Raw genomic sequence first — 20,996 nt, 5'->3', positions numbered from 1 at the left:
AAATACTTTGTATGATACTGATAAGGGAACATACGTCCAGCTACACCCCAGACCTCCAGTCCCCCCCCAAGGTGGGATATGTGTGACAGTCTTCAGGCATTTCAGGCTGCTCAAGAACAAAGGAAAGGGCAGAAAACAAATGGTTAAACTGATAAGTCTCCATCAATTTACAAATATCTCATCTATAGCCTTATCTTCAGGAACTCCCTACTATCTTAATGACAATGCTTTCCCAGTTGAGGGAGGGGGCAGAAACAATTTTAGCTTGACAATAGCTAGTCCTTCAGTAATCTGTAAATCTTCTTTAGCATATGGAAAGCCCTTTAAGAAACTTCCTCTTGACTTTACCTCCCCCAAATCCACATCATATAAGCAGTCACTCTGTACAATCCTAGTGCAGCTCTTCCTGACCACAGGTCCTGCCCCTATGTTTTAAAAAAAATCACATTTTGCACTAAAGATGTCTTCAAGAATTCTTTCTTGGCTGTTGGCTCTGAATCCCACTGTCACAACAAAACCCCATCAATACTATAATGATATATATATGTCATTATTAATTTGTTAAAACCCATAATTACAATACCAAGAATGAACCATAATGTAAACTATGAACTTTGGGTGATTATGATGTGCCAGTGTAGGTTTATCAATTGTAATAAATGTGCCACTCTGATGGGAGATGTTGATAATAAGGGGGCTATGCATATGTGGGGGCAGAAGGTATGTGGGAAATCTCTGTACCTTTTTCTAAATTTTGACTTGAATATGAAACCTCTCTAAGTGACGTAAAGCCTTTAAAAAGGGGAGGGAGGCAAGATCTAAGATGGGAATCACAATGTAATAGAAGATTCTGGCACACAGTTCAATAACTGTGTCATCAAAAGAGTTATATCCAGAGAATAAGTTTAATGGGCTATAATTGTACCAACAAGAAAGTGACAATAAAAATATTTGGAAGTCTGAAACTAAGTTGAGGAAGAAACAGGAAAATGAATTACCTCACCTACTTTGCTATTCTGAGACAGATGCCTTTCTTATTTCTTGGATGAATATGCTAATATAGCAGAAGTGTGTATGTATTCTTTTCCAACAATGATCATCAGGTTATACAATGATGATCCATTTGCCTAATTTAATGGATACTTCTCTGTCTTCATCTTCAATTAGCATTTTAAATGTTTTCCATTCCATCTGTCTGAAACTTGTTTTCTTCTTTGGTTTCTCTAACATTTCTCTCTTGTGGAGGTCCTCTATTTGCCTGACTACCTCTGAGTTTCTGGAACAAAATCCTTCTTTATCAGTTAGTCTTTAGATATTGTTTCTCCTTAGAGTTTTACCCTAAGCAAATTTTACCTCCACTCCACTTTATGTAAATTCATTGCTTCGAATGGTAATAGAACTCAAATTCCTATGTCCAACCAAGACTTTTTTTCATATATTAAAACAACAAATCAAAGATTCAGAGTTACTTCAAATTCAAACATTTCTAAAACAACATCAATTCTTCCATCTCCAGGTGACTCAAATATGACTGTCTCATATTTGTTTCTTATTCAACCTTGAACTAAATGGGCAAAACTGGAAAATTATAAGTCCTTATTATATTTTCTTTTCTTTACCTCTTCTACAATTAATTTACTGGAAATCTTAATATTTCTTTGTTAAAGTATTTCTCATATATGGACCACCATTTCCTTTTCTACATTTTCTTGTGACATCACCACTTATTTGCAAACGATTGCAGTTACTTAACTGCTTTTTCTGCCTCCAGTTTCAGACCTTAACATCCATAACCCACAAAACTGCTGAATTAGTCTCCTGGAGATGCTAAAACAAAGTCCACAAGATAGGTGGCATAATCAACAGTGGCTTATATTGTCTAATAATTTTAAAAGTTGGAAGTACAAATTCAAGGTGTCAGAGGGCTGTGAGGGAGAATCTGTTCCATGCCTGTTTCTAGTAGCTGCAAGCATTGCTTGGCTTCTAGATGTTCTCTCAGTACCTTCACGTCATCTTTTCCATTGTAAATATCTGTTTCTGTCTAAATTCCCCCTTTTTATAAGGATACCAGTTATATTGGATTAGTGTCTATTCTAATGACTTCATTTTAACTTAATCATCTGCAAAGACCTCATTTCCAAATAAGTTCACATTTATAGATACTCAGTGTTTTTGGAGGAACACAATTCATTCCACAACAGCTGTCAAAAGGTGTCATCATTATAAAAGAAGTCACAACATATCCATCCCTTTCTTAGTTCTTCATGACTATTTCATTAAGTATACTTTTTGGGGATAGAATGATGGCTTGTTCCATTCTATTCCCAGTCCATCTTTCTCATCTCATCTTCTCTTAATGCCTCACAATGACTCCTTGCTCTAGCTAGTATATGCCTTATGCTTTGACTCTTTTGGGTTTTGATGACACTCTATCTGAAATATTTTTCTCTGAAATTTTACTTAATTTTCACAACCCAAACTCAAATGAAGTATTCTCTAAAGAGCCTCAGTTGATTCTCCAAGTCCCAATAAATCATCTGCTATTCCCCCTGTGCATGGCATTTATTTAATTACTTAAACGTTTTAAATGTAAGATTTTCTAAGCCTAACTCCTGAGTTATCTTATGAGTCTTTTTTCTCATTTTTAAATGTATCCTATTATATTCCTCTTAACATAAAAATGGCGTGTGAAAGTAGTAAAGAATATTTGACTTTTTAAATGGACCTATGTTCAAAAGTAGATAGATTTGGGCTTCCTCAAACTTTCAAACCTGATAGAATTGCAGTGCTATTGATGAAAATTTAAAAAATAAATAGTGATCTCTCTGTCGAAATTATACATTTGACTGATGTTGGGTACCTATTGAATATGTCATGACAGAATTCACCTCATTCCTCTAAATGTGAGAATTGAATGTATGCTACAAAATCTCCAAAGGGAGAACATAAAAGAGAGTAAACAGAAACTACTCAGTTTTGGGAAATTCTATGATATGTGCTTGAAGGAGAATTAGGGAAAATAAAGAAATGATAAGTTAAAGGAAAGGATGCATCTTGCATAGGATGTAAATTTCATAATTGCTGATTCACATCTTAGTTCTAGATTGTAGAATGTTCACACCACAAAATTGGAAATATAGGCTAATATGTTTATAGAGATAGCTAAATAACTTGTTTGCATACTAAATGTTCTGATAGGTTTCAGTAAAAAATATACATACAGGTTTTGTTTGGTTTGGTTTTCCTAAAGAAAGTCGTTTTTTCAACTATCTGCCTTAGAAACTGAAGCAGCATCAAAGATACTATTCTCCTCAGAATCCGGGCCTATTTTTTTCATTTTATCTACTTTAGTTCTCATGTTAAATCATAACATTTAGATGAACTTTTATGTTCACACTTAAGACAAGAACCTAAAATGCACATTTAATGGGAATGAAATTCTTAAATCATACTACTTTATTATGCATGATTTAAGAGTTTCATTCCAATTAAGTGTATGTATAAAGCTATAATTATTGCCAGTCTGCCTTTCTATTTATACTTTACCCCTCCTCAAAAGGCTTAATGAGCTTATTGGATAATTTTGGGAGATAAAACCTCAATCTTGCAGCTTCTTTATTTCGCTTGAATTCTAAATGCAATGTTTCACCTTCGGCATTTGCTTACATAATGGATAACACACTTAATCCATCTTCCCCTGATGATAATTCTGGCCTTTACTTAAAAGATATCATAATTTAAGTGCTATAAATCTAACCAGTAGATGATAAATTCTTTTTCCCTAGGATTATGGCAAGGCAGCATGAGAGTAACTGATGAGTTTCTATCGCCATCTGCCAAGAGCAGAAGAGCATCCCTCTATGGCTCTCTTCTTAATGGGAAAATGAGCATATTTATGTACATATCTGGCTAATTTGGGGCCAAATACATCTCTTAAGAATCTTTGCTTCCTTTTACAGTGTTAATTTTGAGGCAATTACCATATGACAGGTGGAAAGTGCAAGTGAAGCCACAGCTGCAATCTCTTAAATGATGCCCATAAACAATTGGAAATAATCTAGGATATTTCCATGATCTTACAAGAAGGGGCGTGTCAGCAAGTCATTGCTGCTCTGTCCCAATGGGAATGCTGTGAAGGCAGCAGCAAGTGATGTTTTACATGATGCCAAAATACAAAATACAGTGTGGTCTTGTTTGCTGTTCCCAGTGATCTGTCCCTGTGGAATCTTCATTTGCTTCTTTTGAGATTGTGTTCAGCATTTTTATTTCTGAAATATGTCATCTTCTCCACTATGCATAGAATCTCATGATTCAGTATATTTTAAAAAGGAAAATGTTCAAAAGTCTAGAGAGGTATACAATTTGAAAATAAAAATACATGTTATATTTAAAAGATCTCTATGATCTCATGAATACTAAAACTATATGTAGGTATGTAAATTATTAAACACCTTTGATAGAGTTGTAAGTATCTTTTTTATGACAAAGAAAAATATCTTATAAATTTGAAGATTGGAGAATCCTATAATACTTGTTTATACATGTATGTGATACCAAAGAAAAATATTTTTTTTGAATTGGAAAATCTGTTTTAACTAGTCTTTAATATCTTGTTAAAGCCAAAAAAATATTTTTTAAATCATTCGGGAATCCTTGAACTTTTTGAATGTATCACAATTCACTCAATATGAATATGAATATGAATCATTATCAATATGAATAGTAGTTGAAATTCTCTGCAAGGACCTAAAAATTAGTGTAGCAATATGCCCACTTATTAGCATTTGCTTGATGCTACTTCTTAACCATCAACCATCGACAATCCTCATTAAATACATTAATAAGATGCTAAACTTCTATCCTGATTGTTTGTCATAAATGCAGCTATAGACAAGATGAATTGGGAAACTGGCAGTTGGGAATTGGCCCTGAAAGTCGACGCTGAAACCTGTGCGTTTCAGGTCATTTTATGAAACAAAGCACAGACTCCCATGATTCAACAGTCTTGCCCTGAGGAACTAGTAATGGAAGGAACAGTTTTTCCTTTCTTGTTTGAAAAGATTCTAGCTTCCTTTTTCCAAAATGCTCTTAATTTGCTCACCCAAGGGAATCACTTGGCAACAGAAGAGAAGACTTAACAGTGGCTCTGTTTTCCCCTAGCCTTTCCTTTCCTCTAGCCTCTAGATTTTGACTCTTTGTAACTCAAATAATTCTGAGTAGCTTATGTATACTAAAAACAAGATGAAGACCGTATCAGCCCATTTATCTGTTATCATGTAATCAGCAACTCAAATTAATAGCATGTAGCTACAAAGGGGCTAGTCACACCAGTCATAGGTACATGAGTGGGCAGTTTGTGACCAGCTGTATAAAAGCTAAGGCATTCCTGGGATTGTGGTTTTCTTAAAGTAAAGTAGTTTACACACTCTCAGAAATGCCTATTGTGAATCATGCATTTGATTGTCAGCTCATATTCCAAATCAGTGCTGCTAGGGGATGCTGCTAGTGGCAAACAATACTTTAAGATATGATTTTTTACTTAAAAAAATTCATCCACTTTACAAAAACTGTTCACTGTTATATAGGTGTTAGTAATTAAAGATACAGAGATGAAAAACATATCCTTGCCCCCAAAATTATTTCTAGTGAACAGGTAAGGCAATTCAGTGCAGTGTAATAAATGTTAATAACAGACAAAAAGGCAAGGTATTTGGTGGGTATGAGTTTAGGAGTTTACATATATCAGAATAAGAATGAGAGATGTGGTCAAATATTGCTCCAAAGAAATACACAGGTTCACAGTGTTCAATAAACAGGATTCATCTAAGAGTAGTATGAAAATAGCCTTACTGGAGTGAGGATTAGATTGTTCAAAACACACAGACACCTGTACTTAGTTCAAAGAACTGCAATATAGGATTAAAGAATTTTTAAAAAGAAGAATTAGGGGATCTAGGCAGCAACTATATTTTTCACATGTTAAAGAAATGGGCATTACCATGTAACCAAGTAACAGATATTAAGTCATTTTAACTAGGTAATAACAATACCATATTCGGAGAAGCTAGGGAAAGAGAAAGCCACTTATGAGAAAAGCATAATCAGGAACCACACTGCAAAACTGCATAAAATAATTATTTGAAAATAAAAAAACTTTTTATCAAACTTAAACTAAGGAAAGCTATTTTACTACCTTAATGTTTAATCATATATGTTTAAGCAAGAAAATAATGATGGCCTTTTTAGAGTATATAAGGATAAAATTGCATATTTTTATTTCTCAGAAATAATACTTTACAACTTCTATCTGTAAATATATGGCTTTTGCTTTTTTGTTGTTGTTGTTCTCATACTTTGCAGGATATTCGTAACTTGAGAGGCACAGAAACAAAAATGGTTGGTGAGCCTCTGTTGTTTTGGAGACTTTATTTTCACTCTTCTCACAAGAGATACACCTCAGGTGTAAACACAAACTTGAGAACTAAAAGTTCAAAGAAAATATAACTGTGAACAATAATCAAAGTTTGCTTGATTCTACTAGTATCAGACACAATTGACTTTAATAATAAAGTCATTGTTAGAGGTACAATGGGGCATTTAAAAACAATACAAGTAGTCACTCACCAGGAACATGTAACAGTTCTAAATTCGCAGGTGTGATGTTAATTTCCAGAGCTAAAAGGAGATGTACAACTCTTAATGTGTCAAAGTACCTTATAAAATAAAAAGATGAAATATCTGTAAGCTATAGAAAAATTGGAAAAACTGATTATGAAATATGATCGACTTCGTAAACATAGAACAACTCAAGAACTTAAGAATATATACTCTTTTCGGGTCACCTGGGTGGCTCAGTTGGTTAAGCCTCCAACCTCGGCTCAGGTCATGACTTCATGGCTCATGAGTTTGAGTTCCATGTTGGGATCTGTGCTGAAAGCTCAGAGCCTAGAGCCTGCTTCAGATCTGTCTCTCTGTATCTCTCTATCTGCCCCTCCCCTGCTCATACTCTGTCTCTCTATATCTTATAAATAAGTAAGCATTAAAAATTAAAAAAAATATATATACTATTTTCAAATTAATGTGGGATATTACCAAAGTTAACCATATACCATGTCATAATTCTGATATCAACGAATTTCAAAGGATTGAAATTAAGCCAAGTTAATAAAATTTATCTAAATATCTCATCAAATATTTTCAAATTAATCAATGACCTTCTAAATAACTCATGGATCAAAAAAGAAACCACAAATAAAAGTAGAAAACATTTTAACTGAATAATAATTGAAGTATGATAGAACAGAAATGTTAATATCACAAATTATTGACAATAAAAATCTAAGATTGTTGGAACACCTGTCTCAGTCAGTTAAGCATCTGACTTCAGCTCAGGTCATGATCTCATGATTTGTGAGGTAGAGCTCTGCATGGGGCTCTCTCCTGTTAGTGAAGAGCCCACTTCAGATCCTCTGTCCTCCTCTCTCTCTACTGTGCTCTTTCTGCCTCTCTCTCTCAAAAATAAATAAACTAAAGAAAAAATTGTGAAGGGGAAATTTACTTCTCAAAAATAATCCAAAATTGTATAATATGAGAATATATCATGACTAATTGTGTTTATTTCAGGTATGTATTGGGGTTTAACAATTCAAAATTAATGTACAAGTTCCTATCAATGACAGAATAAAGGAGAAAAATCATGTAATCTTATTAGCATTCCTTAAAATTCAACATCTTTTCTTCATAAATATATGTAAAAAACTAATGGTAGAGAAAAACTTCCTTATCTTATAAAAGCTTACCTTAATCTTATAAAGGCTATCTACAAAAACAGGTACTGCATATATCACATTTCATCGAACTTTGAAAGCCTTTTCCTGAAAGAAAAAAAGTATCCTCTATGACCGCTTCTGCTGAACAGTGAATTTATAATCATAGCTTAAGCGATAAGAAAAGAGAAAGAAATAAAGGTATAACAATTGCAAGTAAGAAATAAAACTTACCTTTTTAGCAGACAACACAGAAAGTAAGAGCACCTAGAGATAAGTATGGAAATCAGTGAATTCAGCAAAATTACAGGATACAGATTGATATATGAAAATTAATTACTTCCTACTACTGACATTAAAAAATTTAAAATCACAATTATAATGACCATCCAAAGAATCCAATCAAATAGTTATGAATAAGTCTATGCTAACTTGTGAAAGACCACCACACATAAAGCTGTATAGCTTCTCTTCTTTTTCAGAAATTCACCTTGGCTACTCTTATTCTTAACTCCACTGCTTAGAAATCAGGAAGATACCTGACTAATTCACCTGACTCATTGTTTTCCCCAATGTCTTAAAATAGATATTTGTTTGCTTTGTGTTGAAAATATTACCCAGTTTCTTCTAACTGTAATCTGAAAAAGAAATGGTGAATAATGCAAACAGTAAGTTTTTATACAAATACTTTGTTTACAATGATATTTCACATGATTACAACTGAAAATACAGAAAATAATAAATTTAAAACCTAATGCTTAAATTTTGAACTAAAATATAATTTGCTATTTTTCCATTTTTTTTCACTGTTTTAAACACAGGCCTAGCTTTTATTTATATAACATAGCAATCCAAAATAAATGTGTAGATTCTAGATTCTGACTGCTCAAACTCAAACCCTGGCTCTATCACTTACTTAAATTACTTAAAATCCTTATATCTTAATGGTAAAAGGTCATTAAGACTAATATCAACATCATGGATTTGGGGTGGGGGTTTTTTGAGTTGGGGGTTAATAGAAATAGCACATATAATATACTGACATTATTGCCAGATCCCAGTAAAACGTTGGTGAGCCAATATAAACCATTGTTGTCTTTGTAATTTAGACAGAACATCAAATATTTTTATTTTCATTACCAAAATATTAAATTATACAGTAATATTGTTTTTGAAACTGCAAATATATTCAGAGATTTGAATGGCACCCAAAAGCAGTCTCCCAACTCAGATATTGTTCTTTCAACCATACATGTCTACTTCTTAAATTTAATGAACAAACTGAAAATTTTATGACTTAAAGCCTAAGTCCCATACAAATAGAGGTTTCTGTTGGAATGCTAATATAAATAATTTTCTTTCTATCATACAAGTTTCCTTCCTTTTACTGTCCTTTCCTTCTGTTCCACTCACATCTATTGGATATTGTTTCAGGCAATTGGAATACGGACTTAAAGTCTAATTCCTACTGTCAAGGAAGCCACAAAATAAAGGGAGGCAAGATATTAAAACAATTTACAGTGGAGTGTTGATTGTGTGATGATAAGGAGATGTAGAGGAAAATATGAAGTGATAGTGGTGATGCTTTCTGCAATGATCATTCTATGCTCAGTTTTTTTTTCCAGTTTGAACTTATTAATATAAATTTTTTAACTAGACAGGAGGAGAAACAAGTATACTTGAATAGAACAATAATGAAATGCCCATTGCTTATCTGCAAAAGGAAATGATTAAAACAAAGCATCTTTTTTAAGGAGAATGATGAACCCTGCCAGAGAAAATCTGCATTCTAGAATAACTGAAAATAATGTACTTTTTAAATTTATGTTTGATAAAGCAGTTTTTAGGAGCACCTTCCAAAATACTATTAGTGAATTAAAAAGAGTAAAAGTAGTTGCCAGTAACCATTATTTGAAGCAGTATTAAAGTCTGACTAGTAACTAAAATGATCTAATGGATATGCTTAGAATTCATCTTGCTCATTTGGAGTACATGTGTGAATATATCTATGGTATAATTTGCCATAATCTTGTCCTGAACAATGAACATGTGACAAAAGAAATTGAAAATGTGTGGCCTAAGTAGCACTATGGCCCACTCTTTGACCCACAAGGCCTCAGCTCCTAAGTTCTCAGAAGTCCTGAACATGTCCAATATTTAGTTTTAGAGGACAGAGGAAAATTAGAAGTAAGAATAATATAAATAAAACATACTTAGAATGAATCTTGAGTAAATCAGAAAGAACAGTTGGAAACTTAAAATACTTCATTGGATAGGCTTTCCCATTTCCTTTCACTACATTTTCAGTCTCTCCTCTACTTTACTGATGGTGATGATCTTGCACAAATCATAGCACCTCTAAATGGGATAGAGACCCAAAAGACTGCCCATTAGGCCTGTTATAGCACGAGGCTAGCTCTGATTATCTGTACACTATAATATGGGGAAAGCTCTGTATCTCCAAAGCACCCCACAGAAAGGGTACTACCTATTTAAAGTAGTCCCAGAAAGGCCACTGTGAATCACTAAATGACATCAAGACCTTTCTTCATACCTATGAGAGATAATACCCTATAAGATATTGAATAAGGAAAGTTCATTCTCTTCTGAAGTTTGGAGTATCCTCCATCTTCTGTAGACACTCTGAAGTTCAGAATGTAAAGCAGTAGGTATCCCCAAAGCTCAAAGCCTTATCTATTATTGAAGACCAGATAACTTAGCAGCATGGAGTTTTGCACACATCCTTCTTTATATGAAGTTAGTAAAGGGTGTCTCTTCTAAATGAAGTAGAACTATGCCACATAATTCCTGTATTGGCCAGGGCATCTGGGTGGCTCAGTCAGTCAAGTGACTGACTTCAGCTCAGGTTATGATCTCACAGTTTGTGGTTTCAAGCCCCGTGTCAAGCTCTGTGTTGACATCAAGCTCTGCTGACAACTTGGAGTCTGGAGTGTGCTTCAAATTCTGTATCTCCCTTTCTCTCTCTGCCCCTCCCCCATGGATGCTCTGTCTCTGTCTCTCTAAAATAAACATTAAAAAGTTTTTGTTTTTAAATTTTTATTTAATTTTTTTAATCTTTATTTTGTTTTTGAGAGAGACAGAGACAGAGACAGAGTGCAAGTTGGGGAGGAACAAAGAGAGAGGGAGACACAGAATCTGAAGCAGGCTTGTCTCTGAGCTGTCCACACAGAGCCAGATGTGGGTCTTGAACTCACAAACTGCAAGTTCATGATCAGAGATGAAGTCCAACGTTTAAAAGATTGAGCCACCCAGATGCCCCAAAACAAACAAACAAAAAAAGTCCTATTGGCCAACAGATACATGAAAAGATACTAAACATCACTTATCATCAGGGAAGTACAAATCAAGTACACACCTGTCAGAATGGCTAAAATCAACAACACAAGATACAGCAGGTGTTGGCAAAGATGTGGTAAAAGGGGAATGCTCTTGCAGTATTGATGGGAATGCAAACAGGTGCAGCCATTGTGGGAAACAGTATGGAGCTTCCTCAAAAAACAAATAGGATTACCATATGATCCAGTCATTGCACTGCTAGGTATCTACTCAGAAATACAAAAACACTAATTCAAAAAGATATACGCACCCCTATGTTTATTGCAGAGTTACTCACAATAGTCAAATTATGGAAGCAACCTAAGTGTCCATTGACAAATGAATAAAGAAGGTAGGCTACATATATGTATATATGTATTATTCTGCCACAAAAAATAAGAATGAAATCTTGCCATTCACAACAACATGGATGAATCTAGAGGCTATACTGCTAAGTGAAATAAGTCAGTCAGAGAAAGAAAAATATCATATGATTTCACTCATATATGAAATTTAAGAAAAAAAAACAAGCAAAGAAAAAAGAGACAAAGAAAAAAATTGCAGACTATTAACTTTAGAAAACAAACTGGTGGTTACCAAAAGGGAGATGGATAGGGGATGAGTAAAAATGGTGAGGGAGATTAAGAGTGCACTTGTCATGATGAGCACTGAGTAATATATAGAACTGTTGAGTCACTATATTGTGCATCTGAAACTAATATAACACTGTATGTTAATTATACTGGAATTTAAAAATTAAAAATTTAAAAATAAAGAATTCCTTATTTTCTGATTATTTCTGGATGATACAGTTGAAAACTGTGAAACATTGTTTAATATGGTACTCATTATTCAGAATTGCCCATTTGTTCACATATGCCATATAACATGAGAAAGAATCTCCATGATATCAAGTGTAGTTATATGCTTTATAGATTACTGGACACTCACCTTGTTAACGCTGCCATCATGCATTTTTAAAAGAATAATTCTATAAAATATCTTGTAAAAACAACAAATGCCTGATATTATGTAATTTGAATGACAATAAGTAGAAATCAAATGATAAGACAATAAATACCCTGATACTGAAGGGAAATATCTGTAGAGACCATTTTCACACAATACAATGCAAAATCTGGGCAACTTATGCTTTGTTGTCTAACACCTTCTGTTTTGTATCCTATAGGGAAGCATCTTGCATCACATAGTCTTATAGCTCTTTTATCTACTACAGAAGAGATCCCAGCACAAAACTTAACACTGAGAACATAATTTGGATTTGTGATCGTTTCTGAAGGATTAAGGGAACTATAAACCAAAAGAAATTTTATTTCTTGAATACTCATTTTGTGAATCCCAGATATGGTTGACATGGTTTATATATTATTGTTTAACTGGAAGCCAGTATTATCAAGTTTAGAAAGCTACAATATGGGCTAGCTAAAATTTTACAACTAAAAAAAGTGAAAAGACTATTCCTGCCAAAGAAAACCACATTTGGCTTGTTTATAGCAAATCTGAAGCAAAAGGAGACAAAATTTCTATTTCTCAGATAATATTCTTAAAAGGAAGACCACATACCTATCACCTTATCTGACTTACATGCATATATAAACTGCCAACTTATACTTTAATAGTCTACTGTCAGAAATTTTCAAGGTGAAAAGAATAGTAAAGCATAAAATATGATTACATATTTAAAATGTAATACCCATGGCCAAAATGCATTTGGAAAAATCATAAACTAATGTTATTTTCTTTTTCTTTTTTATTTCTTGATTTCTTTGCTCTAATTCAAAGCACTTCACTCAGATATCAGGATATCTGAAGCACAGATCTGGAAGAGTAACTCAGAGACAAAAAAAGAACAAAATGCAGAGTATTATAGACTCAATATGGGAAAGACACCCAGATGCTAGGTTGTTAACATTTCTACACAGTTGACTAGAAAAGGCTGAGGAAAGAATGTTAGCACTTTCAAATGGCATAATATTCTTTACATGTTCTGCCTCCTCTCTGTTTAGTTGTATATAACACCAATTCATTTACATATTATGTGCTAGTCAAAGCAAAATAATCCTTTTTCTCCAGACAGGCTACACATATTTTACCCTTAAATTTTGTTTTGACTCAGGACAGAATGCTGCTCTGCTGTGTTGTTCCTTCCTTTGTTCATGGTTTAGTGTTGCATACTCATTAAAATTAGCCCAAGCTTTGTTTGTAGGCATTGGGTAGATCTTAGAAATTAGGGAAGCATATAGAGGTAACCCCAACTTTGAGCTTGCCACTTGCCCTTGGGATGCTTACCAAGTTTTTGGATGAGGCAAAACACTGAGAAGTAAGCACTTCCAAGAACCTCTGCTAACAAATGAAAAATACAGCATATGTGAAGATATCTCTGAGAAACTCAGAGACAAATACTGAGTTTGGGATGGTCAAGGTATCCAAAAGTTGATGAATTAGATCCCTAAGAAACGGTAACAAAGAGAAATATAACAGATACTCTACAAGGGTAATACCTTGGCCAACGGTAAGGGACTAAGAAGCCAAGTAGAAATATCTAATTGCGAAGAGAGATTTGGGATAATAGTTCCTTGTATTGGGAACACAAAACTTAAGATCCAGAAATCACTAAACAGGAAAGATTCTATACAAATTTTCAGAATTCACATTTGCAACTAATGGAAAGCTACAAGGCAGGAGTGAAGGTAAGGGGAGGGGGAGAGAAGGAGAGACAGAGAAAAAGGAAGGAGGGAGAAAAGATAAGGAGGAGGAGGAAGGAGAGGGAGTAAGGAAGAAAAGAAAAAAGGGACTCCAAAACCTGAAATCAGTAGCTCTGTCTTAAACTGTATCAGGGTGATCTCCTCCTCTGAGCCTAGCAAATGATAGTGTAAACTGTCTTTGGAGAGAAACATAAGAGACACATTGAAGTGTCTGACATAATGTAACTAGTGTTCCAGATTAGAGAAAAGAAAAGTAGAAACATTTTAAAAATTAATGGTCAAGAACTTTCCAAGACTGACAAAAGACATCAAGCTAGAGAACAAAGAAATTCTACAAAACGGAAGTAAATAAATGAGAAGACAACACCTAAATGCATCATAGTGAAATTGCTGAAAACCAAAGACAAAGAGAAAAACATCTTAAAAACTGTCAAGGGCAGGAAAATAATGTGTTCTTCAAAGGTATGCAATTAAACTCACAGCTGATAAAAATAACATCTTTAAAATGCTAGAAATCAACTATCGCCAACCTAGAGTTCTAGACCTACTAAAAATTTTCTTCAATGTGAAGAAATGTCTTCCAAATAGAAGAGTTAAAATAATTTATTGTCAATAGATCAATATTAACAAAACATCAATTGTACAATACAGTATCATTACTTACGTAACACACAATATTGTACAATATGTCTTTAGAAATTACTCATCTTGCTTAACTGAAACTTTATGTCCATTTACTATCAGTTCCCAATTCTCTCCCCCTCCCCAGCTCCTACCAGCCACCCACTATTTTTATTTATTTTTTTTAATGGTTTTTATTTATTTTTGAGAGACAGAGACAGTGTGAGCAGGGGAGGGTCAGAGAGAAAGGGAGACACAGAATCTGAAGCAGGCTCCAGGTTCTGAGCTAGCTGTCAGCACAGAGCCTGACGCGGGGCTCGAACCCATGAACCATGTGATCATGACCTGAGCTGAAGCCGGATGCTTAACCAACTGAGCCACCCAGGCACCCCAGCCACCCACTATTAAAAGGAACACTAAAATGAGTTCTTGAGGCAAAACAAAAATGATTCTCAGGAAAAAAAAATGCAAATTCAGAAAAGAATAAAAAACCATCACAAAAGGTAAATATTAGGGTAAATATACATATGAACACTTATCATACAAAATAATTTTTCAAAGAGTTACATATAGCCACATTTTTCAAACTATAATTTTATACAAAATAAAGCTGAAAAGAGCCTACATGATTAAAAAGAGGAACAATTACTTTTATTTTCTTTGTAGAATCACTGGCTCTAAATTTAAGCAATGGTTTACATACCTATGTTAGAGCTATGCTGATGAACACTTATATGGATCACAAAATGGAGCATATGGATCTATGCGTGAAGATATAATAATATTTGAAAATAATGAGATTATACAGATTTTGGAGCCACATTATACTCTAATACAAAAAAAGTAACTTCAAGGTTACTAATAATAATTGTAACGGATAGTTATGGAAAACCCTTCATCCAAGGATCAGGACAAATTCTGAAAGGGATAACAGTACTCATCACATTATTTCAGATTATATCTCTTCAACAACCTTCCATTAAAATGTCAAAAATAATAAAACATACCTTTATTTTCAAGGGCAATAATAGAGTAATTAAATACATATACTTTCTCAAGGTCATAATCAGTTGGTGGCAGAACTGGGATTATGACCAGATCTCCAAGTATTTTACATATAACACATACTGGATCACTGAAAATTATTGGTTGCTCCAAATATTTAATATGTTAGTAGACAATAAATACATTTCAATACAGGTAGAGTCTTTCCTACTTGAGTATCATTATTAAAACTTACATACAGACCCCTCTTTTAACAAGGCCTGTTAATCATGGAAAAAGGAAATTCTCTAAAAGTAAAATCCTATACAACTCAAGATTTATCTGTCAATCTCAGAGTTGGAGTTTTCACTATAAACAGTGCTTTGTTGCCTTATGATGATATGATAGAACATTTTTGGATTTTTGGTAAATAAAAGGGCAAATATAAACTGAACTCTAGATTTAACTTCTTTGACTTCCCATAAAAATACCATTACCTTTCAATCTTACTCCTCACTTCAAAATTCTAAAATCTGTCAACTCATTTAAAAAATAAATAAATTCACAAATAGCCCAGCAAAATAAAATGATCCTTCTAATAATTCTGAAACTTAGAAGATGAAGGTTATGTCTGGGCACTGCTTTTCTTCTTGAGATCAAAGCAATTTTCACTTTAATTCATTACAAAGAAGCTAGTCTGAGCTACATTTCATCATCAGGTGCTACTGCCATGAATGTGATTTCTGACAATGTGTTCATTATAGGTATAATAAAATTTGACTATAATTAAATAGTGCAGTGTTGTTAAAATTGGATTTTGCTTTTCTCATTTCACAAAAATATCCTATGAATGCCTTTTAAAAAGACATCTAGCAATTATTTTAAATTCAAAAATGGTTTCATAACATCTTACTCTTATATGATGGATACACTACCTTTTCAAAATTCTCTAAAGAGCTTATTTTGGTTTTCTTTTTGTTTTCTGTCCCTCCTCCTCCTCCTATTCCTCCTCTTTTAGATTTCTTCTTTTCTCTTTTCTTTGTGTCTTTATGGTCAATTTCATTTTATTTATTTGTTTCTCTAACTTTCACCATTATCATTATTATCACCATTTAAAATATATAAGGTAAGCCTCAGTTTTCTTTTCACATAAAAGAAATAAATAATTTCTCAAAAATATCTTTATAGCTCTTTGAACATCATTCTAACTTTCCATTCAAGGACAAAAGCAATTCAGTGGAGGGAAGGTGGTGAGGGGAATCTGGAAATGTATAGGCAAAAAATGAATCTCAACCTAAGTCTCACACCATACACAAAAGTTAACTCAAAATGGATCATGGTTGTAAAAATAAAATGTAAAACTATAAAATTTATAGAAAAGGAAAAACAGGAAAAAGTGTGCAGGGTTTAGGTCCAGGCAAAGAGTTCTCAAACTTAACACCAAAAGTTTGATCCGTAAAGGGAAAATATGATAAGTTAGATGTCAAAATTAAAAATTTTGGGGGCACCAGTGTGGCTCAGTTGGTTGAGCATCTGATTTCAGCTCAGGTCATGATCTCGTGGTTTGTGAATTCAAGTGCCACGTCAGGCTAGCAGACAAACAGCTCAGACGCTAGAGCCTGCTTCAGATTCTCTATCTCCCTCTCTCTCTGCCCCTCCCTTGCTCATACTCTGTCTCTTCCTGTCTCTCAAAAATACATAAATGTTAAAAAAATTTTTTAAATTATGGAATTAATAGATTAGTTAGAGAAACGGAGAAGATATTGGCAAACTACATATTCAACAAAAGATTAGTATCTAGAACAAAGAAAGAACTCTCAAAACACAAAAGTAAAAATACAAGTATGTGCAAAAGACTTAGAAACATTTCATCGAAGAAGACACACAGATGGCAAATTAGCACATGAAAATATATTCAACATTATCAGCCATTAAGGAAATTTAAATTAAAACCACAATGAACTGTCATTACATACCTAACAGAATGGCTAAAATTTAAAATATCTGTCAATACCAAATGCTGGTGAGGGTGTGATTTCTACTGATCAAGTTTCTACTGAATCACTCGAACACTGCTCGTGGGAAGATATAACAGCAGAGCAATTCTTAAAAACAATCCACCAGTTTCTTAAAACAACTAAACTTGAAACTAACATGACCTAGCAATTTCATTCCAGAGAAATGAAAATTTATGTCTACACAAAGGTCTACATATAATATGTACATGAAAGCTTTATTTGTAATAGTCAAAAAGAGAAATAATCAAGATTTCCTTTACCAGGAGAAGAGTTTAAAAAACCTTTGTTCATTCATATCCTGGAATACTATTCAGGAAGAAAAAAGAATGACCTGTTGATATGAGCAACAACCTGGATGAATCTCCAGAGAATTACACTGAGTGAAAAAGCCAAACACAAAAATATTACATACTACATGATTCCATTTATATAACATTCTTTAAATCAAAAATTTTAGAAATGCTGAGTTAATTAATGTTTCCCAGAGTTTAAGTATGAAAAAGGGCAAAGGGACAGGGAGGAAAGTGAGTGTGTAGCTTGAGGGATCCTTGTGGTGATGAACATGTTCTGTATCTTGATATCATTATCCTGCTGTAAGATATTACAACATAGTTTTATCAAATGCCATCACTGAGGCCACTGGGCGAGACTGGACAAAGGATACATAAGCTCTCTTTGTATTATGTCTTCTGATTGCTTATGAATCTACAATTATCTCAAAATTAAAAGTTTAATTAAAAAAATAGGCATGTAGATGAAAAAAACCTCCCTGAAGCCTGGAAAGATAGATGAAACAATAATTGGAGATCACACACAGGGCCAGAATAATTCCTGTTCTCATTAGCCAGTTTGTGAAAATCTGGGACTTGGATACGGTACTGAGTGTTGTATGTCAGCAGGGAGACAAAATTACCCCTAAACAAAATGTTAAAAAAGCTTAAAAGCAAGACACAAAATTATAAAACTGTTCCCACATAACTGCTTCCCAGAATAAAGCTCAAGAATATTATTAGGAATGCAAAATATCTAGCACCCAACAAGGTAAGTTCTATAGCTACAAACCAAAAATCACCAGGCATTAAATTTCTTCTATTCCTTCAGGTATTTTTCTTCCTGGAATTTTTTGATGTCTCTTTTTGGATGTTTTTATTTATTTTTGATACAGAGAGAGACAGAGCATGAGAGGGGGAGGGGAAGAGAGAGAAGGAGACACAGAACTGGAAGCAGGCTCCAGGCTCTGAGCTGTCAGCACAGAGCCTGACGTGGGGCTTGAACCCACGAAGGTGAGATCTGACCTGAGCCAAAGTTGGAGGCTTAACCGACTGAGCCACCCAGGCACCCCTTTTTTGAAGTCTTTAAATTTGATAACTGATGACTTCCTCTATTTTTTTCCAGTTTACTCTTGTTTTAGTGAGATCTTTCTATTCAGACTTCCCAATTGAGGTGGATAGCCCCAAGGTAATACCTTCCCTGCATCATGCTCATATAATTTTTGTCATCTAAGTAATCTATGCTCCACCTATGTCAACACATGACCATGAAACATAAGAAATTTAATAATGTATTAAATGGAGAATTAATACAAAAATATAAATGGCAATAATATCAACTAAATATTGCTCATAATTCTTAATTTCACATTAAGTTTTGATCCATAGTTTATAACATTTACATTGGTTTTGCGCTAAGCCTAATCTCTACAGTTGTTATAAGTTTCAAAGTTGAAAGAGATAATTGTACCTTTGAGAAGCTGAACATCCTCTATATTGCTCATGGGTAGTACTCAAAGGTGAAAAATTTTAGAAAGGAATGTAGATGTAAAGGGAGGTACAGCCTGCCTAATAATTCCTAAAGAACAATAGTTTTAGTTTATCGAAAAATCACTAAGAAGATAGTAGAAAGAGGTGATCAGATTTGGATTTTCAAAATAGTCTGAGGTGTATACAGGATACATGTTAACTAATTGAAAATTTCAAGCAAGAATGTTAGTGAAGTATTTATTTCCTACTGTTAAGTGGTATTACCACAATATAGGATAGTGGCAGTGGGTACAAATAGAGGAAAACAAAGTAAAGGGGTTTGTAGGATGTAGAACCATAGTTTATAAGAAGAAAAGTACCTCCAACATTTCCAGCTGAGGTTATGGGGTGGTGTTACAATGTAGAATGAAGAGAGAATCTCACTCAGTGGATTTTGAAATAGATTTTATAGCCATTGATTTGAGATGCCTGTGAGACATGGAGACATGTGGTTTCTGCATATGAATGCCTATAGCATGGGTAAACCAAAGGAAACCCTGCAGTGGAGGACAGTCATATATCCATAGATTTGTCATTTCTTTCTCACTTTCTGTCTTTGATTTGCTTGATATAACCTTGGTATTTCTAGGAAACAATGTAACATACTTTGTCTTTAGACAATCTTACTCCTACTCCTAGAGAAATCCTTGCTCTTAGTGAATTTTCAGCAAAAATTATAACTTTCAAACACACACACACACACACACACACCCATACACAGGTATGATTTTTTTGGAGTAAAATATGGAGATAGTTAACAATTTTCCCAGCAATAAAATGATGTTGAAAAAAAAATATTGTTAAAATGTCTACACTACTCAAAGCAATCTACACAATGCAATCCTTATAAAAATACCACCAGCATTTTTCACTAGAGCTAGAACAAACAGTCCTAAAATTTGTATGGAACAACAAAAGACCCTGAATAGTCAAAGCAACTTTGAGAAAGAAAGCAAAGTTGGAAGTATCACAAATACAGACTTCAAGTTATATTACAAAGCTGTAGTGATCAAAATACTATGGTAATGACACAAAAGTAGACATACAGTTAAATAGAATAGAATAGAATAGAAAACCCAGAATTAAACCCATAACTATATGGTCACTTAATTTTTGATAAAGGCAGAAAGAATATGCAATGGGAAAAAATAGTCTTTTCAACTAATGGTGCTGGGAAAACTAAAAAACCATATGCAAAAGAGTGAAACTGGACCACTTTCTTACACCATACACAAAAATAAATTCAAAATGGACTGAAGTCCTAAATTTGAAACAGGACTGAAGGCCTAAATTTGAAACAGGACTGAAGGCCTAAATTTGTATGGACAGGAAACCATACAATCTTAGAGGAGATCACAGGCAGTACCTCTTTGAAATTGGTCCTACCAACTTCTTACTCGATATGTTACCTGAGCCAAAGGAAACAAAAGCAAAAATAAGTTATTGGGAGTTCATCAAAACAAAAACTTTTGCACAGCAAAGGAAATAATAAAACTAAGAGGCAAGCTATAGAATGGAAGAATAAATTTGCAAATTGCGCATCTGATAAAGGGTTAGTACTTAAAATATATAAAGAACCTATAAAACTCAACATCTGAAAAACAAATAATCCATTTAAAAATGGGCAGAAGGCATGAATAGACATTTTTCCAAAGAGGACATCCAGATGGCCAACAGACACATGAAGAGATGCTCAATATCACTTATCATCAGGGAAGTACAAATCAAAACTACAATGAGATATCA

At 33.7% G+C, this 20,996-nt stretch overlaps 1 long non-coding RNA gene across 2 annotated transcripts in view; it reads right to left on the bottom strand.

Moving 5' to 3' along the window:
- The window catches only part of LOC115305382, a 102,908-nt gene that overhangs the window by 21,963 nt on the left and 59,949 nt on the right, over positions 1–20,996 (bottom strand). Inside the window, exons 5-8 of one of the 2 annotated variants that reach the window (XR_003914758.1) lie at positions 8,001–8,033; positions 7,800–7,874; positions 6,625–6,713; positions 6,326–6,481 (exon numbers count right to left, since the gene is read on the bottom strand). This is a non-coding gene — a long non-coding RNA (uncharacterized LOC115305382). Of the gene's footprint in view, positions 1–6,325; positions 6,482–6,624; positions 6,714–7,799; positions 7,875–8,000; positions 8,034–20,996 lie in introns of those variants that run through there. The other variant, XR_003914757.1, reaches the window with a different exon arrangement.

Source organism: Suricata suricatta, chromosome 2 (genome assembly GCF_006229205.1).
Source record: "Suricata suricatta isolate VVHF042 chromosome 2, meerkat_22Aug2017_6uvM2_HiC, whole genome shotgun sequence".
NCBI classification, from domain to species: domain Eukaryota; kingdom Metazoa; phylum Chordata; class Mammalia; order Carnivora; family Herpestidae; genus Suricata; species Suricata suricatta.
Note: the sequence above shows the minus strand (reverse complement) of the source record. Positions and strands in the feature narration are given on the sequence as shown.